The sequence below is a fragment of the Hyla sarda genome, chromosome 5, assembly GCF_029499605.1.
Source record: "Hyla sarda isolate aHylSar1 chromosome 5, aHylSar1.hap1, whole genome shotgun sequence".
Taxonomy (NCBI): Eukaryota; Metazoa; Chordata; class Amphibia; order Anura; family Hylidae; genus Hyla; species Hyla sarda.
Genome location: NC_079193.1, coordinates 228,637,206 through 228,663,007, shown reverse-complemented (window position 1 = coordinate 228,663,007; position 25,802 = coordinate 228,637,206). Strand labels below are relative to the sequence as shown.

The 25,802-nt window shown below is 42.0% G+C and overlaps 1 long non-coding RNA gene across 1 annotated transcript in view; it reads left to right on the top strand.

The window, feature by feature from the left end:
* LOC130272660 (uncharacterized) overlaps positions 1-25,802 on the top strand; it is a 76,612-nt gene that overhangs the window by 14,279 nt on the left and 36,531 nt on the right. The window contains exon 2 of the long non-coding RNA XR_008843668.1: positions 22,008-22,128. This is a non-coding gene — a long non-coding RNA (uncharacterized LOC130272660). The remainder of the gene's footprint in view (positions 1-22,007; positions 22,129-25,802) is intronic.

Sequence of the window (25,802 nt, the reverse complement as noted above, 5' to 3'; positions counted from 1 at the left end):
AATGAATGAGGTAAAAACTCATGGAATTTGCTATACACATATATTAGGAATATAATGGTTTTATTACCGGTATACCTGGGGCATATCACTAAACACTATTTAACCTCTTAACCCCTTAAGGAACGGGGGTTTTTCCATTTTTGCTTTTTCGTTTTTTGCTCCTTGCCTTTAAAAAATCATAACTCTTTCAATTTTGCACCTAAAAATCCATATGATGGCTTATTTTTTGCGCCACCAATTCTACTTTGTAATTATGTCAGTCATTTTGCCCAAAAATCTACGGTGAAACAGATAAAAAAATCACTGTGAGACAAAATTGAAAAAAAAAATGCCATTTTGTAACTTTTGGGGCTTTCGTTTCTACGTAGTACATTTTTCGGTAAAAATAACACCTGATATTTATTCTGTAGGTCCCTACGGTTAAATTGCTACCCTACTTATATAGGTTTGATTTTGTCGTACTTCTGGAAAAAATCATAACTTCATGCAGGAAAATTAATACGTTTAAAATTGTAATTTCTGACCCCTATAACTTTTTTATTTTTACGCGTATGGGGCGGTATAAGGGCTCATTTTTTGCGATGTGATCTGAAGTTTTAAACGGTACCATTTTTGCATTGATAGGACTTATTTTTCATGATATAAAAAGTTACCAAAAATGCACTATTTTGGACTTTGGAATTTTTTTGCGCGCACGCCATTCACTGTGCGGTTTAATTAATGATATATTTTTATAATTCGGACATTTTGGCACACGGCGATACCATATATGTTTCTTTTTATTTTTATTTACACTGTGTTTTTTTTTTATGGGAAAAGGATGGTGACTCAAACTTTTAATAGGGAAGGGGTTAAATGACCTTTATTCACTTTTTTTTTTTCACTTTTTTTTTTGGTGTTATAGGTCCCATAGGGACCTTTAACACTGCACACACTGATCTTTCACATTGATCACTGTTTTCTCATAAGAAACCAGTGATCGATGACTCTGCCGCTTGACTGCTCATGCCTGGATCTCAGGCACTGAGCAGTCATTCGGCGATCGAACAGCAAGGAGGCAGGTAGGGGCCCTCCTGCTGTCCTGTAAGCTGTTCGGGATGCTGCAATTTCGCTGCGGCTATCCCGAACAGCCCATTGAGATAACCAGCACACTTTCACTTTAGACGCTGCTTTCAACTTTGAACGCCGCGTCTAAAGGGTTAATAGTGTGCGGCACTGCGATCAATGATGCGCATTATTAGCCACGGGTCCCGACCCGCCGTGGCCCCGCGTTATAGATTGGGAGCGGACACATGACGTTCCAGTACGTCATGTGTCCTTAAGGGGTTAAGAACATCCTGTTTATTCATTTTTTGCACTTCAGTTTTTTCCTCCTCACCTTCTAAAAATCATGACGCTTTCAATTTTCCACCTACAGACCCATATAAGGGCTTGTTTTTTGTGCCACCAATTTATAATGACATCAATCATTTCACCCCAAAATCACAAACGCAGTGCACTTTTTGGTAAAAAATGACACATTTTCTTCATTCTGTAGGTCCATATGGTTACAACGATACCCTAAGTATATAGGTTTTATTTTGTTTAATTTCTTTTTTTTTTTTATAATTTTTTTGTACAAAAATAAGTATGTTTAAAATTGTCCTCTTCATATAAGCTTCATATAAGCTCTTTGTCCTCAAGGGGTTAATGAGGTATTCAAAAGTAATGGAAGGCATTTACTTTCTGTAGTGTTTTGGTGTTACAGTTATTTTGCACAATTTTCGGTATCAGGATCTACTATGAGGGATACACGTTTTAAGAAATTCCAGGTTATTGTAAAGTTTCACATTATGTTACTGTTTGCACCTAACACTGCACACCTTCTAAGAAGAGAGCTTTAGGAGACAAACAAGCAATATTGGCAAGATTATTTGCCCATTTTATGTAAAAAGACTATGGAAAGGAGATTTTGGAAACTGGAAATGAAGTAGAAGCCACAGGCCCACTACATCCCCATTGGCTACAATGAGCAAGAACATGTTACCAAACCTACATATTAAAACTGCAGATGAATCCTCCTTTTGATTACTTTAGACTGTGTTCACACAGGATGTTCAATTAGCAGTACCACCATTAATTACCCCACAATTTTACAGCTATTTTCCAAAAATTTTACCTAAAAACACAGGAATATGCAATAGGTAATGATAGATAAAGTTGCCATTTAAAGGGGTACTCCCGTGGAAAACTTTTTTTTTTTTTTTTTTTTTATCAACTGGTGCCAGAAAGTTAAACAGATTTGTAAATTACTTCTATTTAAAAATCTTCTTCCTTCCAGTACTTAGCTGCTGTATGTTCCACAGGAAGTTCTTTTCTTTTTTAATTTATTTTCTGTCTGACCACAGTGCTCTCTTCTGACACATCTATCCATGTCAGGAACTGTCCAGAGCAGGAGCAGATACCCATAGCAAACCTATCCTGCTCTGGACAGTTCCTGACATGGACAGAGGTGTCAGCAGGGAGCAATGTGGTCAGACAGAAAATAAATTAAAAAAGAAAAGAACTTCCTCTGTAGTATACAGCAGCTGATAAGTACTGGAATTTGATAAGCTGATAAGTACTGGAATTTACAAATCTGTTTAACTTTCTGGCACCAGTTGATTTAAAAAATATATATTTTCGCCCTGAGTACCCCTTTAAAGGGGTATTCCAGGCAAAAACATTTTATCCCCCTATCCAAAGGATAGGGGATAAGATGTCTGATCATGGGGGGCCCACGGCTGAGACCCCCCACGATCTCCCTGCAGCACCTGCATTCCATGCGGGGACTGCGTCTCTAGTTTCGGAAACCTCCGGGTTTCTGGGACTGGGGACGTGACGTCACACCACGCCCCCTCCATTTATGTCTATGGGAGGGGGCGTGATGACCGTCACGCCCCCTCCCATAGACATGCATGGAGGGGGCGTGGCGTGACATCACGTCCCCAGTCCCGGAAACTTGGAGGTTTCCAAAACTGTAGATTCAGCACCCGCATACAAAGCGGGTGCTGCAGGGAGATCACGGGGGTCTCAGCAGCAGGGGATAAAATATTTTTGCTCGGAATACCCCTTTAAACCAAAGGTTGCAGATTCTCTTTGTTACCAGGGTTGTTTACTTTAAAGTAAAAAGGGAATCACACAATTTTAATTGCCACCCTCCCTCCATGCAGTGTGAATATGAGATGCCGATTGGTTTACATGGCAGCCAGAGGGTCCATCTAAGAGTAATTGGCTGACTTATTTGTTAATGGGATTGTTGGAGATGGTTCTTACTAAAAATAGTTTTAGATTTGGCAATGAATATAACTTCCAATGACAGAGGACTTTGATGGGGTCTTCTTTTGCTCCAAGTGTGGCCAATATCTTTTTGGCTTAGTTTGAACAGAGATGGGTTTGGTTGCAAAGTTCTAGTGAGTTTGTTAAGATGTGGGCCAGGTATGTGGACAATGTCTTTCTCCTGTGGACTAATAGTGCACATACAATTAATTGAGTTTACTGTCCACATTGTGGGGGAGGTTGTTAATAATCTGGGTGTTGAATTGGGTAAAAGGAATGAAGGCACATTGATTACTACATTGCATGCTAAAGAGGTAGACAGAAACAATTTGGTACCCCATGCTACCCAGCCATTTAAAGGAATACCTTCAGGACAATTTATACAAGCCCATAGGATATGTAGCGATGACATGGAATATGAAAGAAAAAATGCTAAGGATATTTCAATGTAGAGGGTATCATACACATGAGATTCAAAAGGTAGCAGATGAGGTGGGCAATATGTCAACTGAAGAGGTGAAACAACAGAAAAGAGAAAGAACATATTCTGTTGTTTGCTCAACAAGAAAAGTGGTTACCCGCAGTTACCGCTAAGCTTCAGTGGAACGACTTGGCTGTGTCAGCTCTCACGGACATCTCTGGTGTCAGACCCGCTGCAGGGTGCTCAGAAGCGACTGAAGGCTGGTTTTGCGTTGATTGCACTTCTGCTGGCCTTGTATCCAATTAGCGCAAAACCAGCCGACTGAGCGCCCTGCAGCGGGACTGACACCAGAGATGTCCATGAGAGCCGACACAGCCGAGTCGTTCCACTGAAGCCTATGGGTGAGAGCGGGTAACTGCTTTTCTTGTTGAGCATACCTTATTGTAACTTTGAGTTCTTTGGCACCTCCGGACTCACAGGCTTAGGACCCAGATCTCCTGCGGTGAGATATTAAAGAGCTGTTGTCCTGCAGCTATTGTTAGGATATCCACAATTGTGCCACTTTGTCTTTGGTAGTGCTGCATATTCTATTGTTTATTGCTATATATTATTGTCATGCTTGATAAAGAATACTATCTGGTAATGACAAGGTTTATTTGGGAGAGATCCAAAATGTGTGAAATGAGTTTCTATTTAAGGAGAAGACTTGGTTTGTCTACTGCAAAGGAAAATATTTAGCTAATTATTTGATTTACGTAGGTGTGAAGCAGAATGTGGTACAGAGACAAACATTTTGAGATCTCAGAAGAAGGGCACATTTCTGTGTCTTACATGTCAAAATTGTTCAGCAATAATAAAGGTGAAATGGTACAAGATCCCACTAAGGAAAGTAGTTTTGCAGTGACAGGGATGTTTACTTACAGTATGAAGAATGTAGTCGATGGGGAGATTTATCAATCAGCCTGAAACCCTAATTGTCTGGTTTTTCCATAGCAACTAATCACAGCTCAACTGCCATATGTTAACGAGCTCTTGTAAAGTGAAAGTTGAGCTGTGATTGGTTGCTATGGGAAAAGCCAGACAATTAGGGTTTCAGGCTCATTGATAAATATGGGGTAATATTTTAACCCCCTAACAGCGAAGGACGTAAATGTACGTCCTGGTGAGCTGGTACTTAACACACCAGGACGTACATTTACGTCCTAAGCATAACCGCGAGCATCGGATCGATGCCCGGATCATGCGCGGCAGGTCTCGGCTGCTGATTGCAGCCAGGGACCCGCTGGTAATGGCGGACATCCACAATCCTGCGGATGTCCACCATTAACCCCTTAAGGACCAAGGGCGTAATGTTACGCCCTGGCGTTTTCCAATACCTGCCGCGCGCCGGGCAGAGATCGGAACGGCATGCCTGCTGAAATCGTTCAGCAGGCATGCCGTGCAAATGCCGAGGGGGGTCCCGGGACCCCCACATGTCGGCGATCGCAGCAGAGCACTCACAAATTCACGCGAGCGATCTGCTGCGATTCCGGTCATTCGGGTCACTTGTGACCCGATGACCCGGAAAAAGAAGGTGATCGGCGGTGTACAATACACCGCCAATCACCTCCAGTTGCTGGGGAGTGGTGACAGTACTGTCACCGCCCCAGCAACGCTGCTATTGGCCGTCGATCGTCCGGCCAATAGTAGTCCAGCAGAGGAGGGGTTAACGGTCCCCTCACGCAGCTCTGCGCGCTCGCTGAGTTCAGTCAGCGAGCAGAGCTGCCACGAGAGGACCGGGACCCCCCTCTGCATGATCAGAGCCCCTCAGGAGCCCCTAGATCAGGGAGAGCAGTATTCAGGGCAAGGTAGGCATTCTGTGTCCCAAAAAAGTAAAAAATAAAGCAAAAAAAAAAAATCCCCCCCTGACCCCCTAATGAGTCCCCAAGGGTCCCCTGTCACCTAATCCGTGTGACCCCGGGCCCTATTAGGGGTTCAAGGTGCTGCGAGTGCCACCCATTTTTTTTTGGGCCGCAACTTTTTTTTTTCCCCTGTAAGTTTACACCAAGCACCACACACTACATACTTCCCTGCCCCCCCCTCCGCACACACACCCTCCCCCCCCCGCACACACCCCCTCCCCCCACGCCACCTCCCCACCCCCGCCACCGTAGAAAATAGGCGATGGCCCGCCGGGCATTTTTGGCAGCGGAGGCTTACGCTTTTTTAGCCTCCGACTCCGAATCTGCCAGTGAGGACGAGGAAGATCCGACTTTTTTGTGTTCTTCTTCGCCCTCCTCGTCATCTAGTAGTGAAGATGAGTCCCCTGTAAGGCGGTGGTGACGCCACCAGGCGAGGCCACGCACTCCCCATGAAAGTGACCCAGTGGCCAACACTAGTACGGGTGGCAATGCCACTCGTAATAGGAGTCCGGCCCCCCAGACAAGTGCACCGGAGCCCCCCAGAGGGTTATCAGCCAAGGATTCCTGAGTTTGTTGGCGACTCAGGGATCCGGAATGACCCTGCTGGATTCACTGATCTGGACTTTTTAACGTTTTTTTTCAGTGACAGCCTGGTCAATCTAATGGTGGAGCAAACAAACTTGTATGCCCAGCAGTTCATTGCCCACCACCTAGATGCACTTTTTGCCAGACCCAATGAATGGCGCGCTATTGATGCAGCGGAAATTAGGACATTTTGGGGCCTCACGCTGCATATGGGCCTGGACAAAAAACCAAGTGCTCGTCATTACTGGAGCGGGAACGTCCTCTACCAGACCCCACTTTACAGTATGGCGATGACACGGAGGCGGTACGAGGCGATTCAGAAATGCCTGCATTATGCAGATAATGCAGCATGTTCCGCCCCGAGGTGATCCCGCCTATGACCGGCTTTACAAAGTGAGGCCGGTCATCGATCACTTTGGAGCCACATTTTTGGAGGCCTACGTTCCCCTCAGGGACCTCTCGGGAAGATGAGTCTCTCATCAGTTTTAAGGGGAGACTCATCTTCCGCCAATATATTCCCTCGAAGCGGGCGCGGTATGGCGTGAAACTCTACAAACTTTGCGAGAGTACCTCCGGGTACACTTGCAAGTTTAGAGTATATGAAGGACGAGATTCCCGTATTGAACCCCCAGAATGTCCCCCCACTCTGGGTGTTAGCGGGAAACTCGTTTGGGACCTTGTGCACCCATTGCTGGATAAGGGTTTTCACGTGTACGTGGATAACTTTTATACCAGCATCCCTATGTTCAAATCCCTTTCCACCAGATCCACGTCCGCTTGGGGGACCGTGCGGAAGAACCAGAGAGGCCTCCCTCTAAATTTGGTCAAGACGCCTATCCCCAAGGGTGAGTCCCGTGCCCTGACCCATGATAACCTGTTGTTGGTGAAGTATAAGGATAAGAGGGATGTCCTTATACTCACCACTATTCATGGGAATGGCAGCACCCCTGTCCCTGTGCGAGGTACCGTGGGACCGGTCATCAAGCCCGATTGCATTCTGGACTACAATCGGTATATGGGGGCAGTTGATCTCTCAGATCAAGTCCTCAAGCCATACAACGCTATGCGAAAAACACGGGCATGTTACAAAAAAGTTGCGGTCTACATGGTACAGGTTGCCATGTACAACGCTTTTGTACTATCCCAGTACGCTGGCAACACAGGGACATTCCTCCAGTACCAGGAAGAAGTCCTAAGGTTCCTGATCTTTGACGACCGGGAAAGATCAGGCCAAACTTCCCAAGGGTCTGGAGTTATAGGCGCCAGAAAAATGCAGAGTGTGTCGCAGGAAGGGGATTTGGAAGGACACCATCTATCAGTGCGCCACTTGCCCAGATAATCCGCGCCTCTGCATAGGCTGCTTCAGGGAGTATCACACTTCCATGGAGCCCTAAATTTTCCCTTTACATTTTGAATCGTCCATAATTTGACCAATGTACCAAGTCCAGAGTACATTCCAAATTTTAACCCCATAAATCACTAAATTGCCCAAAAAACTGAAAAAAAAACAAAAAAAAAAAACCTGAAGACCTCTGGGGGGTTTTTCTTCTCCCAAAAAATGGGTCATAGGTCACTGAGTCACTCTCATCGGGGACTTTTTATGCTGCCTTAAATGCGCAGCGCTCTCTCTCCACCTGAACGGGTGCGCATTTGAGGCAACAGGTTAGGGACGCCCACACACATCACATTCCCAGAATGATGATTCAGAGCATAGGGTTTGGGGCGGGCATATTTTTCTGGGAACATATCCTGTTTTATCATTATTTATAATTTTCTGGCCCACTGTACCCCATATTACGGGCCTCTGTACGCCACCTGTCTACCCCAGTTACGGCCGTTGTCCCCCATAGTGTTCCCCTAATTTAGGGCTCAGTGCTCCCCCATTAATGCTCCTTGAGGGGGGGTCCCACATGCTGGCTCCATATGAAGCTCAAGGCCCCTGACTGACCTCATGCTATACCAAGACCCGCTGTGCCTCCGCCAAGCCATAATCATTCAAAAATAATGTATGTCCTTACTCCAAAGAAATGTATTTACAAATTGTGGGGGGGATTTTCTGCTATTTACCCTTGTAAAAATTGAAAATGTTGGTTAAAACATACATTTTTAGTGAAAAAAAATATATTTTTTTTACATATGCAAAAGTCGTGAAACCCCTGTGGGGTATTAAGGCTCACTTAATTCCTTGTTATGTTCCTCAAGGGGTCTAGTTTCCATAATGGTTGCCATGTGGGGGGTTTTCTGCTGTCCTGGCACCATAGGGGCTTCCTAAATGCAACATGTCCCCCCCCCCCCCCATTTCAGCAAGTTTGCAAATGTGACTCCTTCTCTTCTGAGCATTGTAGTTCGCCAGCAGTGCACTTCAGCTCCACTTATGGGGTACTGCCATACTCAGAAGAGAGGGGGTTACAAATTTTGGGGGGTCTTTTCTGCTATTAACCCTTGCAAAAATGTGAAATTTGGGGGGAAACACACATTTTAGTGAAATTTTTTTTTTTTTTACATATGCAAAAGTCGTGAAACCCCTGTGGGGTATTAAGGCTCACTTAATTCCTTGTTACGTTCCCCAAGGGGGCTAGTTTACAAAATGGTATGGCATGTGGGGGATTTTTTGCTGTCCTGGCACCATAGGGGCTTCCTAAATGCGACATGCCCCCGAGCAAAATTTGCTCTCAAAAAGCCAAATGTTACTCCTTCTCTTCTGAGCATTGTGGTTCGCCCACAGTACACTTCAGCTCCACTAATGGGGTACTGCCATACTCAGAAGAGATGGGGTTACGAATTATGGGGAGTCTTTTCTGCTATTAACCCTTGCAAAAATGTGAAATTTTGGGGGGAAACACACATTTTTGTGAAAATTATTATTTTTTTTACATATACAAAAGTCGTGAAACCCCAGTGGGGTATTAAGGCTCACTTAATTCCTTGTTACGTTCCCCAAGGGGTCTAGTTTCCAAAATGGTATGGCATGTGTTTTTTTTTTTTTTCTGTCCTGGCACCATAGGGACTTCCTAAATGTGACTTGCCCCCCGAGCAAAATTTGCTCTCAAAAAGCCAAATGTTACTCCTTCTCTTCTGAGCATTGTAGTTCGCCCGCAGTACACTTCAGCTCCACTTATGGGGTACTCCCATACTCAGAAGAGATGGGGTTACAAATTTTGGGGGGTATTTTCTGCTATTAACCCTTGCAAAAATGTGAAGTTTGGGGGGAAACACATTTTAGTGAAAAACATTTTTTTTACATATGCAAAAGTCGCGAAACCCCTGTGGGGTATTAAGGCTCACTTAATTCCTTGTTACGTTCATCAAGGGGTCTAGTTTCCAAAATGGTTTGCAATGTTTTTTTTTTTATTCTTGCTGTTCTGGCACCGTAGGAGCTTCCTAAATGTGACATGCCCCCCAAAAACCATTTGAGAAAAACGTACTCTCCAAAATCCCCTTGTCTCTCCTTCCCTTCTGAGCCCTCTACTGCGCCCGCCGAACAATTTACATAGACATATGAGGTATGTGCTAACTCAAGAGAAATTGGGCTACAAATATAAGTATACATTTTCTCCTTTTACCTCTTGTAAAAATTAAAAAATTGGGTCTACAAGAACATGCGAGTGTAAAAAATGAAGATCCCCCCCCCCCCCCCCAGCGATCGCTGCTATCAGCTGGTCAAATCTGACTAGCTGATAGCAGCGTTTCGCTATCAAAATACTTAGCAGCGCGGTGTGTGAGTTCCGATCACGGGGATCGGGACACACACCGCTCTGCTAAGTGTCCCTGACCCGTCCCCCGGCGTCACTTACCCGTCCGAGCGGTGTCCCGAGCGGTCCCGGCGGTCCCGGCGTCCTCCATGCGGTCCCGCCTGCACTGCGTCCCGGAGGTGAGTTTGCAGCAGCAGTGCGGCATCTTCATTGGCAACAGTGAGATCGCCGTAAAGCGATCTCACTGCTGCCTCTGAGAGTTTCAAAACTGCAACTCCCAGCATGCCCAGACAGCCTTTGGCTTTCTGGGCATGCTGGGAGTTGTAGTTTTGCAACATCTGGAGGCCCACAGTTTGGAGACCACTGTATAATGGTCTCCAATCTGTGCTCTTCCAGATGTTGCAAAACTACAACTCCCAGCATGCTCAGTCTGTCCAGGCATGCTGGGAGTTGTAGTTCTCTAACATCTGGAAGAGCACAGATTGGAGACCATTATACAGTGGTCTCCAAACTGTGGACCTCCAGATGTTGCAAAACTACAACTCCCAGCATGCCCAGACTGCCCAAGCATGCTGGAAGTTGTAGTTCTGCAACATCTGATCCTTCAGATATTGTCGAACTACAAATTCCAGCATGCCTGGGCAGTCTGGGCATGCTGGGAGTTGTAGTTTTGCAACAACTGGAGGCACACTAGTTGGGAAACATTGTCCGTTTCCTACCTCAGTGCCTCCAGCTGTTGCAATTGTTGCAAAACTATAACTCCCAGCATGCACTGACAGACCATGCATGCTGGGAGTTGTAGTTTTGCAACAGCTGGAGGCACACTGGTTTGGAAACACTAAGTTTGGTTGCAAAACACTTGAAAGTTTATTACTTAACTTAGTGTTTCCAAACCAGTGTTCCTCCAGCTGTTGCAAAACTAAAACTCCCAGCATGCACGGACAGCCAAAGGGCATGCTCGGAGTTTGCAACAGCTGGATGTTTGCCCCCTCCCCCCAATGTGAATGTACAGGGTACACTCACATGGGCGGAGGTTTACAGTGAGTGCTGCAAGTTTGAGATGGCGCAAATTTTGCGCTGCAGCTCAAACTTCCAGCGGCAAACTTGCTGTGAACCTCTGCCCATGTGACTGTACCCTAAAAACACTACACTACACTAACACTAACCTAAAATAAAAAGTAAAAAACACTACATATACACATACCCCTACACAGCCCCCCTCCCCCCCCAAAATGAAAAACGTCTGGTACGCTACTGTTTCCAAAACGGAGCCTCCAGCTGTTGCAAAATAATAACTCCCAGTATTGCCGGACAGCCATTGACTGTCCAGGCATGCTGGGAGTTTTGCAACAGCTGGAGGCACCCTGTTTGGGAATCATTGGCATAGAATACCCCTATGTCCACCCCTATGCAAATCCCTAATTCAGGCCTCAAATGCGCATGGCGCTCTCTCACTTTGGAGCCCTGTCGTATTTCAGGGCAACAGTTTTGGGACACATATGGGGTATTGCCGTACTCGGGAGAAATTGCCTTAAAAATTTTGGGGGGCTTTTTCTTCTTTAACCCCTTATGAAAAGGTGAAGTTGGGGTCTACACCAGCATGTTAGTGTAAAAAAATAAATTTTTTATACTGACATGCTGGTGTTGCCCTATACTTTTCATTTTCACAAGAGGTAAAAGGGAAAAAAGACCCCCAAAATTTGTAACGCAATTTCTCCCGACTACGGAGATACCCCATATGTGGGCGCAAAGTGCTCTGGGGGCGCACAACAAGGCCCAGAAGGGAGAGTGTGCCATGTACATTTGAGGCGATTTGCACATGGGTGGCTGATTGTTACAGCAGTTCTGACAAACGCCAAACAATAAATATCCATATGTGACCCCATTTTGGAAACTACACCCCTCACTGAATGTAATAAGGGGTGCAGTGAGCATTTACACCCCACTGGTGTATGACAGATTTTTGGAACAGTAGTCTGTGAAAATGAAAAATAAAATTTTTGATTTGCACAGTCCACTGTTTCAAATATCTGTCAAACGCCAGTGGGGTGTAAATGCTCACTGCACCCCTTATTAAATTCCATGAGGGGTATAGTTACCAAAATGGGGTCACATGTGGGGGGGTCCACTGTTCTGGCACCATAGGGGCTTCCTAAATGGGACATGCCCCCCAAAAACCCTTTCAGAAAAACTCACTCTCCAAAATCCCATTGTCGCTCCTTCCCTTCTGAGCCCTCTACTGCGCCCGCCGAACACTTTACATATGCATATGAGGTATTTCCTTACTCGAGAGAAATTGGGTTACAAATTTTAGGGTGATTTCTCTCCTTTTACCCCTTGTAAAAATAAAAAAATTGGGTCTACAAGAAAATGCGAGTGTTAAAAATGAAGATTTAGAATTTTCTCCTTCACTTTGCTGCTATTTCTGTGAAACACCTAAAGGGTTAAAACACTTACTGAATGTCATTTTGAATACTTTGGGGGGTGCAGTTTTTATAATGGGGTCATTTATGGGGTATTTCTAATATGAAGACCCTTAAAATCCACTTCCAACCTGAACTGAGCCTTGAAAAATTACGATTTTGAAAATCTTGAGAAAAATTGGAAAATTGCTGCGGAACTTTGAAGCCCTCTGGTGCCCTCCAAAAGTAAAAACTTGTCAATTTTTTTATGCAAACACAAAGTAGACATATTGTATATGTGAATCAATATGTAATTTATTTGGAATATCCATTTTCCTTTCAAGCAGAGACTTTCAAAGTTAGAAAAATGCTAAATTTTCTAAATTTGCATGAAATTTTTAGATTTTTTACCAAGAAAGGATACAAATATCAGTGAAATTTTACCAATAACATAAAGTAGAATATGTCACGAAAAAACAATCTCGGAATCAGAATGATAAGTAAAAGCATTCCAAAGTTATTAATGTTTAAAGTGACAGTGGTCAGATTTTCAAAAAATGCCCAGGTCATGAAGGTGAAAATGGGCTGGGTCATGAAGGGGTTAAGGCCCAAATGGGCTGAGTCCTTAAGGGGTTAAAGTGCCATGTGGAAAGATCTGTGTGGGCCAGACGTCTAGAGGCAATCAAATTGAATACTGAGAAGGAAAAGGGAAAGGATGAGAGTAGTAGTGTTATCTTTCATGAACCATAAGTTTGTTGATTGCAGACATGGCATATGTGAGTATAGATGGCCAAAAAGGACTAAGTAAGATCTGTATTTTTAGGTTATGCATAACAAACCCTTTTTTTCCCCTCAAAATACAATAAACCTTTTGGGATCGAGCCATTTTTTTAAAAGGTTTTGTTTTTTCCCCCTCACCTTCTAATAGACATAACTTTTATTTTTCCAAGACCAATATGAGGGTATGTTTTTTGTGTCACCAATTGTACTTTGTAATGACATCACTCATTTTACTTCCAAATGTACAGTGAAAAAAGCAAACAATTATTTGTAGGGCAAAACAGAAAAAAAAACATTTTTGCAACTTTTGTGGGCTTCCGTTTCTACCCAGTGCACCTAAAAAGAAACATTAATATAGGAAACTTTATTCTGTAGGTCCATATGATTAAAACGATACCCAATTCATATAGGTTTTGGTTTATTTTAATACTTTTAAAAAATTCTAACTTTTTTTTTTTTTTACAAAAATTAGTATGCTTAACCCCTTAAGGACCCAGCCATTTTACACCTTAGGACCCAGCCATTTTTTGAACATCTGACCACTGTCAATTTAAACATTAATAACTCTGGAATGCTTTTAGTTATCATTCTGATTCCGAGATTGTTGTTTCGTGACATATTCTACTTTAACATAGTGGTAAAATTTTGTGGTAACTTGCATCCTTTCTTGGTGAAAAATCCCAACATTTGATGAAAAATTTAAAAATTTAGCATTTTTCTAACTTTGAAGCTTTCTGCTTGTAAGGAAAATGGATATTCCAAATATTTATTTTATTTTATTCACATATACAATATGTCTACTTTATGTTTGCATCATAAAACTGACAAGTTTTTACTTTTGGAAGACACCAGAGGGCTTCAAAGTTCAGCAGCAATTTTCCAATTTTTCACAAAATTTTCAAACTCACTATTTTTCAGGGACCAGTTCAGATTTGAAGTGGATTTGAAATACCTCGCAAATTACCCCATTATAAAAACTGCACCCCCAAAGTATTCAAAATGACATTCAGTCAGCGTTTTAACCCTTTAGGTGTTTCACAGGAATAGCAGCAAAGTGAAGGAGAAAATTCACAATCTTCATTTTTTACACTTGCATGTTCTTGTAGACCCAATTTTTAAATTTTTACAAGGGGTAAAAGGAGAAAATTTATACTTGTTTTTGTAGCCCAATTTCTCTCGAGTAAGCACATACCTCATATGTCTATGTAAAGTGTTCGGTGGGCGCAGTAGAGGGCTCAGAAGCGAAGGAGCGACAAGGGGATTTTGGAGAGTACGTTTTTCAGAAATGGTTTTTGGGGGGCATGTTGCATTTAGGAAGCCCCTTTGGTGCCAGAACAGCAAAAAAAAAACACATCCCATACCATTTTGAAAACTAGACCCCTTGAGGAACGTAACAAGGAATTAAGTGAGCCTTAATACCCCACAGGTGTTTCACGCCTTTTGCATATGTAAAAAAAAATATATATATTTTCACTAAAATGTGTGTTTCCCCCCAAATTTCACATTTTTGCAAGGGTTAATAGCAGAAAATACCCCCCAAAATTTGTAACCCCATCTCTTCTGAGTATGGAGGTACCCCATAAGTTGACCTGAAGTGCACTACGGGCGAACTACAATGCTCAGAAGAGAAGGAGTCATATTTGGCTTTTTGAGAGCAAATTTTGCTCGGGGGCATGTCGCATTTAGGAAGCCCCTATGGTGCCAGGACAGCAAAAAACCCCCACATGGCATACCATTTTGGAAACTAGACCCCTTGAGGAACGTAACAAGGGGTACAGCGAGCATTTACCCCCCCCCACTGGTGTCTGTCAGATCTTTGGAACAGTGGGCTGTACAAATTTTTTTATTTGCACAGCCCATTGTTCCAAAGATCTGTCAGACACCAGGGGGGGGGGGGTAAATTCTCACTGCACCCCTCATTACATTCCGTGAGGGGTGTAGTTTCCGAAATGGGGTCACATGTGGGGTTTTGTCTTTTTTGCGTTTGTCAAAACCACTGTAACAATCAGCCACCCCTGTGCAAATCACCTCAAATGTACATGGTGCACTCTCCCTTCTGGGCCTTGTTGTGCGCCCCCAGAGCACTTTGCGCCCACAAATGGGGTATCTCCGTAGTCAGGAGAAACTGCATTACAAATTTTGGGGGGCTTTTTTCCCTTTTACCTCTTGTCAAAATTAAAAGTATAGGGCAACACCAGCATGTTAGTGTAAAAAAAAATTTTTTACACCAACATGCTGGTGTAGACCCCAACTTCCCCTTTTCATAAGGGATGAAAGGAGAAAAAGCCCCCCAAAATTTGTTAGGCAATTTCTCCCGAGTACGGCGATACCCCACATGTGACCCTAAACTGTTGCCTTGAAATACGACAGGTCTCCGAAGTGAGAGCGCCATGTGCATTTGAGGCCTGAATTAGGGATTTGCATAGGGGTGGACATAGGGGTTTTCTACGCCAGCGATTCCCAAACAGGGTGCCTCCAGCTGTTGCAAAACTCCCAGCATGCTTGGACAGTCAACGGCTGTCCGGCAATACTGGGAGTTGTTGTTTTGCAACAGCTGGAGGCTCCATTTTGAAAACAGTGGCGTACCAGACGTTTTTCATTTTTATTGGGGAGGGGCGGGGGGCTGTGTATATGTAGTGTTTTTTACTTTTTATTTTATTTTGTGTTAGTGTAGTGTAGTGTTTTTAGGGTACAGTCACATGTGCGGGGGATTACAGCGAGTTTCCCGCTGCGAGTTTGAGCTGCCGCGCAAAATTTGCGGCATCGCAAACTTGCAGCCTGATACTCACTGTAAGCCCCCTGCCCATGTGAATGTACCCTGTACATTCACGGGGGGGGGAGGACCTCCAGCTGTTGCAAAACTACAACTCCCAGCATGCACAGTCTATCAAACTCCCACAATGCCCAGGCAGCCGAAGGGCATATTGGGAGTAGTGGTTACGTAACAGTTGGAGGAGAACAGTTTGGGGACCACTGTGTAGTGGTGTCCAAGCTGCAGCCCTCCAGATGTTGCAAAACTACAACTCCCAGTATGCCAAAACTGTCCAGGCATGCTGGGAGTTGTAGTTCCGCAACATCTGAAGGGCCAGATGTTACAGAACTACAACTCCCAGCATGCCTGGACAGTAAGGACATGCTGAGGATGTGTAGTTTTGCAACATCTGGAAGGGCACAGTGGTCTCCAAACTGTGGACCTCCAGATGTTGCAAAACTACAACTCCCAGCATGCCCAGACGCCAAGGGCTGTCTGGGCATGCTGGGAGTTGTAGTTTACAGGGTCCCATTACAGCAATGCATGTCGCTTTACGGCGACGTGCATTGCTGTAAAGGGCCCGACCGCGGCTGAAGAGGAACTCACCTGTCGCCGCCGCCGCCGTCTCTGCCGCCGGGATCCGAGTCTTCAGGGACGAGGTAAGTACCGGGCTGGTCCCCAGCACTCCCCCGTCCCCCGCCGCGTCCTCTGGTCTTCCTCCTGTCCTCTCCGGACTTCCAGGGGCCGGGCAGGACGGGAGGAAGTAACCGCCCCCCCCCCCCCCTGCGATTGGTTGGTTAACTAACCGACAGATCGCAGGGGATCGGAGGAGGTGGGAGGCTTGCCACCTCGCTCCTAGTCTTCAGCATGATCCTGGCTGTCTGTGACAGCCGGGATCATGCGAAATTACCGGGCGGTCGGGTCCCAGAGACCCGATCAGCCCGGTATCGCCGCAGATTGCAAGGGCGATTTCCCTTGCGATTTGCCTACATGGCCCCCCTTGGCGTTTGCCCTGGATGCCTGCTGAAGCATTTCAGCAGGCATCCGCTTCCGATCTCTGCCCGGGGCGCGGCAGAGACCGGAGAAACACTAGGACGTACTAGTACGTCCTGGGTCCTTAAAGCCCAGGGTGCCAGGACGTTCTAGTACGTCCTGGGTCCTTAAGGGGTGAAAATTGTCCATTTCTGACTCCTATAACTTTTTTTTTTATTTTTTTGCACCGTGATCTGTAGTTTTTGTCGGGACCATTTTTGTTTTGATGGCACCTTTTGATTGTGTTTTATTAATTTTTTTTTTGCTAGTATATGAGGTGACCAAATACGCATTTCTGGACTTTGGAATTTTTTTGATGGTGGGATTTAAGTAACATTATATTTTATTAATTCAGACATTTATGCCTGCGGCGATACCACATATCTTTGTTTATTTTTATTTTTTTTGTAATTGAAAAATGGGAAAAGGAGGGTGATTTCAACTTTTATTAGGGGAGGGCTTAATGCATATTTTTTTTTCACTTTTTTGTTAGGGACTATAACATGCAATCTTTATATTGCTTACACTGATCAATGTTGCTGATCGATTCTGCTGTTTCGCTTAAGCAGTCCCGATCAGCCCACTGAGCTAGCCGGGAACGGGATTTACCGCGTTTAGATGCTGCAATCAACTTTGATTGCGGCATCTAAAGGGTTAATGCCAGACATCAGTCCGTTCTGCAATGTCATTAGCATTAGCCGTGAGTCCCGTTTATGATGCATGCTCAGCTGCTGTAGCCTGCAGTGGACGTAAATATATGTCCATTTGCGGGAAGGGGTTTATTAAACATTGTTTTAATTTAAATTGCTTGTAAATTCTATATGTGCGTCCAATCTAGTGTCCCATAACTGTATTTTTATTGGGTTTTATTTTTGTAGTACTACTTACTTAGATGTAATGTGATGACATACACCAATGTGTCTGATGGTGGTTGGTGCACTTCTTTGCATGCCTGAGGAAGGGAGAAGTACCCAAAACATCAGAGACTTCGCACCTCCATTGTCTTGTGAGAAATGACCAGACTTTGAACAATTGTGTTGAATGCCTTGGTTGACGAAGGAACAAGACTGTTGCACTCAGGGTGATTATGCTTATCATAGAAAATGTATTTGAAATTGCCTGATATGAATGTGTAAAATGGGGATTTAGGAGACTGATAGGTATCTGCATGCTTCTATTTCTAAGTTTTTGATATGGGCAACCTGTACCTGATACCTATACGCCATGTCATTTTGAATTTGTGTCGCTGTTGTCAATTCACTTATACTCGCTGGTTTGATCCTGAACAGATATAATAAATTAACACCAGCACAATATATATAGTCTTCTGCCACCATCACATTTTGATGTGTTAGAAAGTAGCTTCACACTGATTTATAACAGTAAAGATAAAACAATAAACTGGTTAAATGTCATGTTCAACATGTCTACAATTAAGATTTCTTATTATGGAGCTCATTATACCACATCACACCTACTTTTTCTCCTGAATGTAACTTTTTCTTTTCATTTGATTTCTTCATGTACAAGATTTATAAGAGCATACAATGGTTTGTCCCACCTGCAAATAATGGTAGAGAATATCAATAAATCACTAGGCTTGAGTGACTGGAAAATGTCAACAGCTGCTACTTTCAGCCAATATGCACATTTTCATAATTACTTTTAAAACACTGCTGTAATTGTGGATGTTTACTGTAAATATTAAAGTTTTTTACAATGTGATTTTCCAATATGTCTATAAAAGCCTATTCTTTCATAAAAATCATCATGCATTAACAAACCTTCTGTTTTTGCTCATTTACCAACAGTCCAGCATACATTTTCTGAGTACTCACAATGTTATGAGGTTGCAATTGGCTTAATCTCAGCAGTTGATGGTAAACATGCTGTCAGAATGACAGTTGCCATTTTTGGAGAAGCTCAATCAAAATAAATAACCGATATGGCTGCACTACCTTTTGTCAATTGTGTAAAATTGAGCTGCTATAACATGACAGAGATGTGGTGGTATTGCTAAGAGAACAAACTTTGTTTGTTGTTTTTTAAAAGCAGTCAGCATTAGAAGGCATTACTCGCCTGCACAATCTCCCACCACTGCTGTTTTGAAGCTCACTGAGTTCAAGCTTCAGCCAATAACAGGCTGGGGTAGGTCAAAGCTACAGCCAGTAATTGGTTGAGTAGGAAAATGGTGATGAGCAGGGACCTAGTCAGTGTCAATGGCAGCAGTAGGGGTTAGGGCAAGTGAGACTATTTAACCCAACCTGACCACTAGAAAAAAAAAAAAAAAGGATAATCCCCTTTTGTTTACTACTGCTCTAACATTTGTTTAACTTATAAATAATATATATATATATATATATATATATATATATATATATATATACATATACCATGTCTTTCACTTCTGTATAAGTACCAGGTTCATGTGGCTTAGTCTTCATCTGTTTGCTAACACAAGAGACTAGTCACCTGGACTAACTTTGCTCCAAATACCTGTTGTGTCACTTCTTCCATTCTATTTGGATAGTAAGTTCCAAGTAACCCCTTAGAGGCCCTCTCTATGATTTTTTATTTTTTCTGCAGGGTAGTAAAAAAAATGGCACTGCAAAAAAGTGTCTGTGCATTTTTGCAATCTCAATTTCTGGATACGCAGTACTCAGTTAGCAGTGTGTATACAATAGAAGCAGCAACCATAGTGCGGTATCTTTTGGTCCCAGTGATAATGTTATCATCAGGAAAGCTGTCACATGACAGAACTGCTGGGTTTAACTAAACCAATCACTGACCTTATTGGGACAATCGTCCATGTTAAATTAAATAAATTATGTCTCACAAAAGTCTTTTCTGATGTTAAATTCCCAGCAAATAGTACATAATTATGTTCAGAAATAATAACAATAATAAACATTAAACTTAACTAATCTTCACAAGCATAATAACAATAATAAACATTAAACTTAACTAATCTTCACAAGCAGACACAATCTTACTCTTACTTACAAGTTAACAATTTGTCAGATTTATCACAGTGGCTCAGTGGCTGTTGAATAAATCATATTCTTAATGCGCCGTCACATATATACAGTGATCCACAACTAATGCCACAGTTGATGACAAAGTGCATAAGTAGTCTTTGATTCAGGACCCAGTTATTTCTGCAGACCGTACAGGGGAATGATGTAACGTGCTTTGCCCCCTCTGGCCTGTCTGGTGATCTGGTGTCTCATTCGAGGCACCAAATGAATCGGAACTGTCCCTTTTAAAATAATGGGATCATCTGTTCCCCCCCTGGTGCTTTTCTATAGAGGTAAATGTGACAGAGCCCTTAGAATATCTTGTTTCAGGTGGCTTAATGTGCACCAGGAATTTGTGCCAGCATTTTGGGACATTTTTGGCTCACATTGTGAAATCTTAAATGGTGCCTTTTTTACCGAGCTATGACCCTTTTTTCACATTGGAAATGTGCCTAAAAAGTGTCAAAAATTCATAGGGGGAACTTACTAAGACTGGCAATGCTCGACAGTTTGATGAGCCTTTTTCACCCCAAAGTTCTGAGAGAGACCAATTTGCTGGGCTCAGCTCGTTCACAACTAGTCTTTATACTAATACTCCACTGGACTTAAGTTATGAGTTGTATGGCACACATATAGACATCTTTTAGCCCAAATTGTACTTCCTTATGCTTCATCTTTTCCTCTTTGGTTAATATAGATTCGGAGAGTAATAAAATCATGCTGTATTACAAAAATGTTCTTCTCTAGTAATGTTTGTAGAAGAGAATGCTGTTATAATATAGAACAATATGCCATGTGAAAGCTCCTTAGTATGGAATCATTGGAATTCTGTTTGCTACGGTACATGTAGCGGCATAGCTCAAGGAATTGCAGAGGTAGGCACCTTTGCAAGATAAGAAGAACACTGGGTAAAATAAATAAATAAAGCTATTAGTTTGCAAATGTAATGGTTTTCCACAACTTACTGATAAAAAAAAGTTTACACATTATGATGGCCCATATCAATCAGCCTTAAACCCTAATTGTCTAATTTTACCAAATGAACCAATTACTGCTCAACTTTTACTTTACAAGAGCTCGTTAAGATATGAGAGCTGAGCTGTGATTGGTTGCTGTGGAAAAAAACAAACACTTTGGTTTTCAGGCAGATTGATAAAGTTGGGCCTATTTATCCATTTGGTTTAACTTATATCAAGGGCACATGGGAGATGGGCCGTCTTGCATTAGGGCCCAGCAGCTTCATGTACACCTCTACTCCATCAAAAACTATATATTGACTTAATAGTAGGAAAGGGCCTTTAGATTTTCAATTCAATCTTGTCTATTGCTGTTTTCTGACAATTTTTGCAGATAAATATAGGGCCCTCTGTAACCAAGGCTCTGAAGATGGAATAGTCTACACGGTGAATTCATGGTTTAATATCACCAAAGCAGATGAACCTGAACTGTATAGTCTTAAAAGACAAATCTATTATCACTCCCTGCCTCGTGTTTGTCTTTACAATGACAATGACATTTGTACCTTTCTAATGAAACCAAAGGGCATTGCATTGCTTTAATGTTCAGCTTTGTGGCTATCTTAGAAGCAAGAGAAAGTCAGAGCTAATAATCTTTTGTTTGCAATTCAGCAATATAATGGTGGTAAACGTGCAATGTTAAAGGTCAGACAGAGAAGGTGACTGCGAGATAACTTAATTCTTCAGAGGTTTATCAAAATCTCCTGTCAGTCACAATCATGCTGGGAAATTGGGAACCAGCCATCTGGTCCAGAGACATTTTAAAGTGAGTGCAAAAAGGTGAAACATCTCTTTGGGAAGCTAAAATGAAGGTAAAATGAGCTATGTGTTTTCATTTCTCCCTCATTTACACAGAGAGACCATCAGATGACCTTGGAGCTATTCATATCGTGGATATTTTACATACAGAGAATAATTATTTTAAATATTCACTATATGAATAATTGATCTCTGATTGAAATATTAATTGTGATCTTTGCAGAGCACTGTGTTCATATATTGCTTGAAATTGCAGTTGCAGTATAGCTATAAATACCCAGATACAATGTTGTCACCTCAGTCATTTTCAATAAATTCTTAATTAATTTCATTTTCCCCCCTTTTGTCCCTAGCACAACTAATCATCTAGCTGTATACAAGGGTGTGTGTACCATGGAGGCCATGTGGTTGCTGTAGAGTCCTTGGAGAAGTGAACCCAGTCCTGGTTGGTAATATCCCTCTTGCACTTAGGTGGTGAGAATTTATGCAGGACTTCTGGTGGGAAATTAGCCCAAGTATTATGTAAAGAGTATAACAAAACCTAAGTACCAAAATGAGGTTCCCAGTATATAAGTTTCTTTTTTGCATACCCTTATGATATGTCATCGATACAGTGTTCTTTTAACCTAGCACTATAGACTCTATTCACACTAGCAATATGGCTTTGCTACATAATACAGACATGACATACAGTAACACTATTTATCTCACTAACTTGTTATTATACTTTTCAGGAATTAGTATGTATGATGGTAGTGGTTGCCATCAAAAATATAGTTTAGAGCCCTGAAATGAAAGCATATTGCTTATTTATTTATTTATTAGGGCTCGTTCACATGTCTGGTGTCTGGTTGACCTTTTCTTTTCTTCTATCTGAGGAAAACTTTGCCCAGGACCGATCCCATTCTTGTCAGTGAACTGTTATGGATGTTTTTATCTTTGCCTGGAAAAACCTTATTATAAACTTGGTGAGGATGTCCATCCATGACTGCCACAGGCAGTTGAGGAACTATTCCATCAGGGACAGTCCAGAAATTAAGGAGAAAGAGGATTAACATCCATGTCCTTCCCGTCTTCTTTGTCTGTCTTTGTCTTTCAATAAAGCTTCTGGCCTGTGATCTCCCCTCACTATCCTCTGTTTTCCCAACCTCCTTTCCCTGTCATCGTCCCCTATGCTTTGTTGTTTGATATTGTAAATACAGTTCTTCTTGAAAACATTTTTAAAATGTATGCAGGAGTGTTAGTGTAGCATGTAGTATGATGTGTAGCTTAGGGAACCTACATTGTATATTGTGTTGTCATGCTATGTATGGTGAATGTATCCTTTTTTTTGTATATATGATTGAAGATTGATTGCAAATAAAGTTATTTTCAATCACAAATTACATGAACCCAGCCTAACTGGTCATGGAAAAAAAAAACAATGGTGGCAATTTTGACAACTTTAATCCTGTAATATGTTTGTGGTGCTTTCCCAGTAAATTGTTACATATCTATGGCTTGGTTTCCACTACCTATCATCTGCATAGGAAAGTAATGTTTAGTTAACAAAAATAAGTACTCACTTATAGGCTATGTTCACACAGTATATTTTTAGGCATATTTAATTGAACAAAATGTGTTTGTAAAATTGTGGAAAATTTGCATCCGTTTTTGCAAAATTAATGTGCACTGTGTAAGTCTATGGGAAAGTGGTTGTCTGTACACACCCAATATAGAAAGAAATATAAATATTTTTACAGTTGTAAAAATAATAACACTTGACACAAATTAAGGCAAAACAGACTTGTAAGACTTTATTGAAACAAAATCAAATACAATTAAAAACATTAAAAGAATGGATCAGCAGCAGACAGACTGTATATGGCAGTCTGATAAGGGCAAAAAAAGGACAGTGTAGAGATATTGCTAACATATATATATATATATATATATATATATATATATATACACACACACAAAAAGGTATTGTAAGCAATACCCATAGTCTTTACCCTCGCACAGGTAGCCACCCCTATGCCGTTTCGCACCAGGCTTCCTCAGGAAGAAGTTTGGTAACAACTGAATGTGTCATATATACTCATAATGGCCAATAGGAATGCAGGAATTATAATATAAATGTATACCTGTATGCAGTAACAAGAATGCAGCATGTGTGCATTGCGGTCCCCATCTTGTTGAGTATGAACTGGTCTGCTATGTCATGGCCCGTTTGCACACGTCATTACGGTGAACAAAATTGACTAAGTGAACAAATCCAGCCTATATTTTAAGATATGTAGTTATATAATATTATCAGCAATGCAGACATGCTGTGTTCTTATTACTGCAAACAGGGGTCAAGTCCTGGAAAAAAAAGTGTGGGAACTCACCCAAGATTTCGAATATACACCCCCCCCCCCCCCCCACCACCAAATGTTGAAGCTAAAACTTGACATCCTGCACGGTTCCAGGCTTCTTACAGGCTGTATACAGCTGCCTGTGGTTCAGAAGAGTTTAGTAACAGGGCAAGACTCAATGCTCAGTCACAGATTTTAACTGTATACACATGTGTTTTTTAACCCCTTAAGGACCAGGCCATTTTACACCTTAGGACCGGAGCGTTTTTTGAACATCTGACCACTGTCACTTTAAACATTAATGACTCTGGAATGCTTTTACCTATCATTCTGATTCCGAGATTGTTTTTTCGTGACATATTCTACTTTATGTTATTGGTAAAATTTTGTCGATACTTGCATCGTATCATAGTGAAAAATTTCAAAATTTGCTGAAAAAATTGAAAATTTTGCATTTTTCGAACTTTGAAGCTCTCTGCTTGTAAGGAAAATGGATATTCCAAATAAAAAATTTTTTTATTCACAAATACAATATGTCTACTTTATGTTTGCATCATAAAATTTATGAGTTTTTACTTTTGGAAGACACCAGAGGGCTTCAAAGTTCAGCAGCAATTTTCCAATTTTTCACAAAATTTTCAAACTCACTATTTTTCAGGGACCAGTTCAGGTTTGAAGTGGATTTGAAGGGTCTTCATATTAGAAATACCCCACAAATTACCCCATTATAAAAACTGCACCCCCCAAAGTATTCAAAATGACATTCAGTCAGCGTTTTAACCCTTAAGGTGTTTCACAGGAATAGCAGCAAAGTGAAGGAGAAAATTCACCATCTTTATTTTTTACACTCGCATGTTCTTGTAGACCCAATTTTTGAATTTTTACAAGGGGTAAAAGGAGAAAATTTATACTTATATTTGTAGCCCAATTTCTCTCGAGTAAGCACATACCTCATATGTCTATGTAAAGTGTTCGGCGGGCGCAGTAGAGGGCTCAGAAGCGAAGGAGCGACAAGGGAATTTTGGAGAGTACGTTTTTCTGAAATGGTTTTTGGGGGGCATGTTGCATTTAGGAAGCCCCTATGGTACCAGAACAGCAAAAAATCCCCACATGGCATACCATTTTGGAAACTAGACCCCTTGGGAAACGTAACAAGGGGTAAAGTGAACCTTAATACCCCACAGGTGTTTCACGACTTTTGCATATGTAAAAAAAAAAAAAAAATTTTCACTAAAATGTGTGTTTCCCCCCAAATTTCACATTTTTGCAAGGGTTAATAGCAGAAAATACCCCCCAAAATTTGTAACCCCATCTCTTCTGAGTATGGAGGTACCCCATAAGTGGACCTGAAGTGCACTACGGGCGAACTACAATGCTCAGAAGAGAAGGAGTCATATTTGGCTTTTGGAGACCAAATTTTGGTCGGGGGGCATGTCGCATTTAGGAAGCCCCTATGGTGCCACAACAGCAAAAAACCCTCACATGGCATACCATTTTGGAAACTAGACTCCTTGAGGAACGTAACAAGGAATAAAGTGAGCCTTAATACCCTACAGGGGTTTCACGACTTTTGCATATGTAAAAAAAAATATATATTTTTTCACTAAAATGTGTGTTTCCCCCCAAATTTCACATTTTTGCAAGGGTTAATAGCAGAAAATACCCCCCAAAATTTGTAACCCCATCTCTTCTGAGTATGAAGGTACCCCATAAGTGGACCTGAAGTGCACTACGGGCGAACTACAATGCTCAGAAGAGAAGGAGTCATATTTGGCTTTTGGAGAGCAAATTTTGCTCGGGGGGCATGTC